This window comes from Ictidomys tridecemlineatus, chromosome 6, assembly GCF_052094955.1.
Source record: "Ictidomys tridecemlineatus isolate mIctTri1 chromosome 6, mIctTri1.hap1, whole genome shotgun sequence".
NCBI classification, from domain to species: Eukaryota; Metazoa; Chordata; class Mammalia; order Rodentia; family Sciuridae; genus Ictidomys; species Ictidomys tridecemlineatus.
In genome coordinates, this window is record NC_135482.1 from 91,714,573 (window position 1) to 91,720,600 (window position 6,028).

The following is a 6,028-nucleotide window of genomic DNA, read 5'->3' on the forward strand; positions in this document are numbered from 1 at the left end:
AGGAGAGACAAAGAACAAACAAGTACATGTAGTAATTAAATCATTTCCCAAAGTGGTAAGGATTGTAAACAAAATAACAAGATGATGTGATAGAGTTACTTTGTGGGAGGGATAGAAAAGCTTTTGAGACTGAATTAGCAGAGGAGTGACATTTGACATAAAATTAGAAGGATGAGAAGGAGCCTGTCATCTTAATGAGCATTAATTTCAAGGTCAGCATGAATAAACCTGGTGTTAAATATTAGAAAGATTATGCTGAGAGAAAAACACAAAATGCAAAAAAAAAAAAAACGTGGTACAAGCCTACTGGAATCTAATCTCCAATGAGGAATGCATATTTCTATACACACACACACACACACACACACACACACACACACACTCGGTGAATATATAAGTAAGAAACTTTTGTTCTGTATATACTGAAATTCACAGAAGTATTATAAAAGAAGGAAAACGAAGTGTTGAAGTTATACTGAAAGAGTAGGACAACTCATTTTCATCAAGGTGCTTAGAAAGATTTGGAAGATGGACTTCATAGAGGAGGTAACAGCTGGGCTTGGCAATAACAATGGGTCATAGTCATCTAGTCTGTTTAATGCAGCCACTACTCAAACAGGACTTAAAAGAATTCTTTCATTTAATTCTGCCAATACGAAAAGTAAATACTATTAATCATTCTTGTTCTGTTAAAGATTGAGTTCAAACTTGAACCCATTTATCTAAATATGGAACTCATTCTTAGGAAGATACATGCACCTAAATGAGATAATCAGGTTGTTGGCTGTGTTTTTTCTCTGTTCAACTCACTCTTTTGGGTTACATATAAACTAAAGTACTCTTATTACATAATTCTTGTTCATAGTATTATTCCCCAAATATATGCATCTAATAAAATATTTAATAAAACTATGAGGGAAATCCTAGCTCACCAAACTTGAGAATGTGCAAGTTTTAAGGATCTATCACATGTATCTTGGTTTATTGTTTAGAGGATTTTATTTTATCTTAAATTGATATCATGAAATAAGTATGTGTAAAAGGGAAAGCAGATCACTTTTTAAATTATTTCTCTAGGCCAGGCACACTGTCACATGCCTGTAATCCCAGTGGCTCTGGAGGCTGAGGCAGGAAGATTGCAAATTCAAAGCCAGCCTCAGCATTTTAGCAAGGCTCTAAGCAACTTAGCAAGGCCCTGTCTCAAAGTAAAATATGAAATAAAGGGCTGGGAATGTGGTTCAGTGGTTAAGCACTCTTGAGTTCAATCCCTGGTACATTAAAAAAATATATATTTCTCTAGAGCTGGGGATGTAGCTCAGTGGTAGATCACTTGCCTAGCTTGCATAGGACCTGAGTCTGATCCTAGACCATGAAGCTGAGAACAGCAAGTCTCTAAACCCATAGAGCCAACAAAAGATCCACAATCTGGGCAGTTGGGACTCTTAGGGGCAGTCTAATATATGAGATTTAATTATGAAAAAATGCTTTCTTAGGAAAACAAGATAATCTTTTTTGTATATTTGATATTTTTTGATAACTTGTTTTTGGGGAGAAATAACAAAATAACATTTCTTTCTCTTGTCTTTTGTGAAACAGCAAAAGTTTTGACCCTAGAAATGTAAGAATGTCACATGCTGATTTGTTTGTTATTTTCTGCCTGTGATAGATGATCCTAAATGCTACATTCTGTTTTTATTTTAGGTAGTCATGCTGAGTTCAAAATAAAACTACATCAAGTTTTGAAAATCAGACATTGAGTATTAATTTTAAGGGTCACTGGTTTGTTTCCTAAGGCACTGATTGTAATTCTTTCCAATGCTTAAAAATGTAAGTTTTAACAGAAATCAATTGAAGAACACAGTTCATACTCTAGGAAATTGATGTTCACTTTTAAAAATTGGTCATCTCAGGAAAAAACAACAGAAAATTAATAGGATTACCTATTTGACAGTCGCATTTATGTAACATTTATTCTTTGAAGTCATGTTGGGGAATTTTTGTTTGCTTGCTTTACTTTCATCAAAATTTGGGGGAAGATGCTTAACTGACTAAAAGGGGTATAAATTTGACTGTCATTGAGGATTTGTCATAGATGCTGCTATGTGAATTCATATATATTTAAGGGTGTGTGGTGTTTTTTTTTGTGTGTGTGTGTGCATGCGTACACATCGATACAGTACAAAAATAAAGCATTTTTTCTACTATCCTTACACATCTGAGGAGAGATGGACAAAAAGTTGCACCAGCTAGAATAGAAAAGGCATATTGGTTGTCTTTGGATTATGTGGATGATCCAGAATTAACCTACAGATTGTGACTTGGTATTTTAGTCACAGTAGCAGATTGTGATTTTTAAAAGACAATTGCTTTATCCCCATGCTTTCTGTAACCTTGCCCCTACTCAGAGGTGAAGTTTATGTCCCTTTCCCTTGAATCTAGGTAAGCCATTATAACCGCTCAAATAAGATTATGTTCATAAAAGCAGCATGCTTATCTGTTTGTTTTCTTGGAGTAATCACTATTGGAGCAGTGACTTCTATGTGAAGAAACCCAAAAAGTCCATGGAGGAACCTATGTAAAGAGGAACTGAGTCCCCTGCCACATTCATGACTGAGTTCCCAGTTGACAGGCATATGAATGAACCATACTGAAGGTGAACCCTCCAGGCTCCAGACAAACCACCCCAGCTGAGACTGTGTGGATCAGAGATGAGCCATCTAGCCAAGCCCTGCCTAGATTGCAAATTCATGGACAAAATAAATGACTGCTATTTCTGAAGTATTTATGTCATAGCATGGTTTTTATAAGGCCATAAAATATGTGACACAGTGTCCTGCAAAAGCTACATCAGAATATGACTTTGAAAAAGAGTGTTTTAGTCAGCTTTTTCATTGCTGTGACCAAAATGCATGGTAAGAACAACCTAGAGGACAGAAAATTTATTGGGGGCTCATGGTTTCAGAGGTCTCAGTCCATAGATGGCCAACTCCATTGCCCTGGGCCCAAGATGAGGCAGCACATCATGGGGGAGGAGCTCAGCAGAGGAAAACGGCTCAACTCTTGGCAGGGTCAGGAAGTAGAGAGAGAAGGAGAGGCAGGATTAGGGTGGTGAAGAGGCTACTGGAAGAAGGGTATCCACAGCACATCCCCAGTGACTCACCTCTTCTAGAGCTTTGCCCCACCTGCCTACAGTTACCACCCAGTCATTCCATTCTTACTAGGATGAACTGATTAGGTTATGATACTCATAATCTAATCATTTACCTCTAATATTCCTGCATTCATAGAAGCTTTTGAGGGACACCTCACAACCAAACCATAAGAATAGTTCTCTTTTTAGTCCCTGAAAATGGTAGCCAGAGAATGTAAAGAAATCAAGTTTTTCCTATGCATATGATCTTATCAGAATTTGACAATGTTAAAGAATTTTCACAAAGGGGAGAGTGGGGAGGAGTTATGAGGATAGGAAAGATGGTGGAATGAGATGGACATCATTACCGAAGGGACATGTATGATTGCATGAATGATGCGTCTCTACACCATGTACAACCAGACCATTGAAACATTTCACTCCATTTGTGTACGATGAATTGAAATGCATTCTGCTGTCATGTACAACTAAGTAGAACAAATAAAAAATTAAAAAAAAAGAATTTTCAGCAATATTTTAAAATTTCCGTAATTGTATAAAAGGTAATGAAAGCTACAGAAGAAGAGGAACAACCTAACATGAGGGGGTTTATTGTCTCCTCACCTGAGGCACCTGGTGTGCCTAAAGAAAGAAAACTAAAGAAAACTGTAAAATAGCAAAATGAGCAGTTTGTTGTTCTAAGAATGCAAGGGGTATGTTAAAGATGAGCATTTTTCTGAGTTGATAAAATTTCATTTTTGTGAAGTTAGAATTTAAAAAAGAGTTGTATAAATTATATTATGTATTACTAGGATAAAAATAAAATCCAATTGACTTTATATATGAAGGATATAAAAATTAGCACACATACTTGCCTTTTAAAAGTTTACAAACATACTTGAGAAACAAGTTTTATGCACAATAGCAGAGCAGTAATACAGAGGAGACTATAATTAGATTTGGGAATATTAGATAGCTTAAAGACAATTAAGACTTTTTAAAGTAAGCTCTCCTTGGCAGCAGTCTGTGGATTACTTAAGTACCCTTTGGCTTGGAGTTATCAGTGGCATTGCCACTAATAAGCATAAATCTTTGACACATAATCTAACCTAGGGACATCAGTTTACTCATGTTTAAAGTAGGGATAATAATACCCATCTCAGGGTTGCTGTAAGGATTACATGAAAAAAATGTGTAAACAATTTAATAAAAAGAATTATTTAAGTAAGGTGGTTCAAGGTGGGACTTATGATGAAGGAGTTAGAGGGCAGAGAGCAGGATAGGACAGAAGAATGGTTGTTATATAAATGCAATGCATACTAGTAGCAATGGAAGCCACAGAGGCTATTATCACTAAGGTCAATATAATAAAGGAATAAAGATTTGCAGGGAATAGATCCTCTGGGAGATAACTTAATGGAAGATTTTTGAAGACATGGTGGACTTCTGGTTAAATAGCTACAGGATAAAGAAATACCTGGAAAGAATTGAAATTTGAAATGTTACAAAGAGGGGCTGGAGTTGTGGCTCAGCAGTAGAGTGCTTGCCTAGCACATGTGAGGCCCTGGGTTTGATCCTTAGCACAACATGAATATAAAAAAATAAAATAAATGTATTGTGTCCATCTACAACTAAAAAATAAATATTAAAAAAAGAAATGTTACAAAGAGGTAATTCACAATATCCAAGTACACTAAATCAGTGAGAGTTGCATTATTTCTACAAATAGTTTTAGCATTTCAATATCAAATATGTTTATTAGTAATTCTGTATCCGGTTAAACATAAAGTTTGGGTAGTACCAGATCAAATATTTGTTTTTCTTTCATAGCCAAATTCCATATGATTCAAACATTCCACAAAATAATTCAGCTTTTTAAAATTTTAACTATGCATACATAAGTTTTCAGGACTTTTCTAAGCTATCCCTAATACCCACTTTTATTCACTTTATCTGTGAGAAAAATTGGAGAATAATATTTTTTCTAAGTCTAGCATTTCTTCATGTATTCAATTCTTTTTTCTAGATGTCAGAACTAATCTCATTGTTCTTAACTTTAGCTCTAGTCTGGGCTCCAATCCTGTGACTTGTCTGGCCAAGGAAACTCCACATCATTGGCTTCTTTTCAAAAGATCAGCAGATGTTCCTGCTACATTGTTTATTAGTCTCCTGAGTCAAAAGTCATCCAATGGAGCCAGAGTTAGCAACATATTAAATTTCTAAACTACAGCCTAATGCAAAAGAGAAAGTAAACTATTGCTAAGAATATAAAGAAACACAAATCTTTTGAATAGTCTTTTCCATACAATATTTTCTTTAAAGTTCTACCCTCTAAAGAGATACACTTACATATCTAGCAAACAAAGCAATAATTCTCATGTTACATTGGTTTTTAGAAAACATACATCAATAAAATTGAAAGCCATAATTGGTTGAATGATTCAGACAATAGTCTTATGGATTAAGACCTTTTGTTCTGATTGATTCTAAGCGGTTCCTTTTTAGAAAGCATGACATTTCTTTTGAAACCTAGGGTTTTGCATTGCCTTATGGGTCACTTTTATGTGTGACTCCAGCTTAGTTTTTCTCAACTCTGGGATATTTATTGGATGTTAAATATAGCTACCCACTGGAATTTATTTATAACTTTCCAACTTTCCCATGATAAATAATCTTTTAAATTATAAATGCATAATATTTTCACTTAAAGATATATCCTACTAAATGTAGTTACCTATTTTCAAATAAGTATTGTGAGCTGTGGGTATAGCTCAGCTGTGGATCACTTACCTAGCTTGTTCTAGGCCATGGGTTTTTATCTTAGCACCACACGAACACACTAAAAACCCCCAAATAACTATTGTGTTAATTCAGGTCTGAAAGTCAGAATTAAATGGG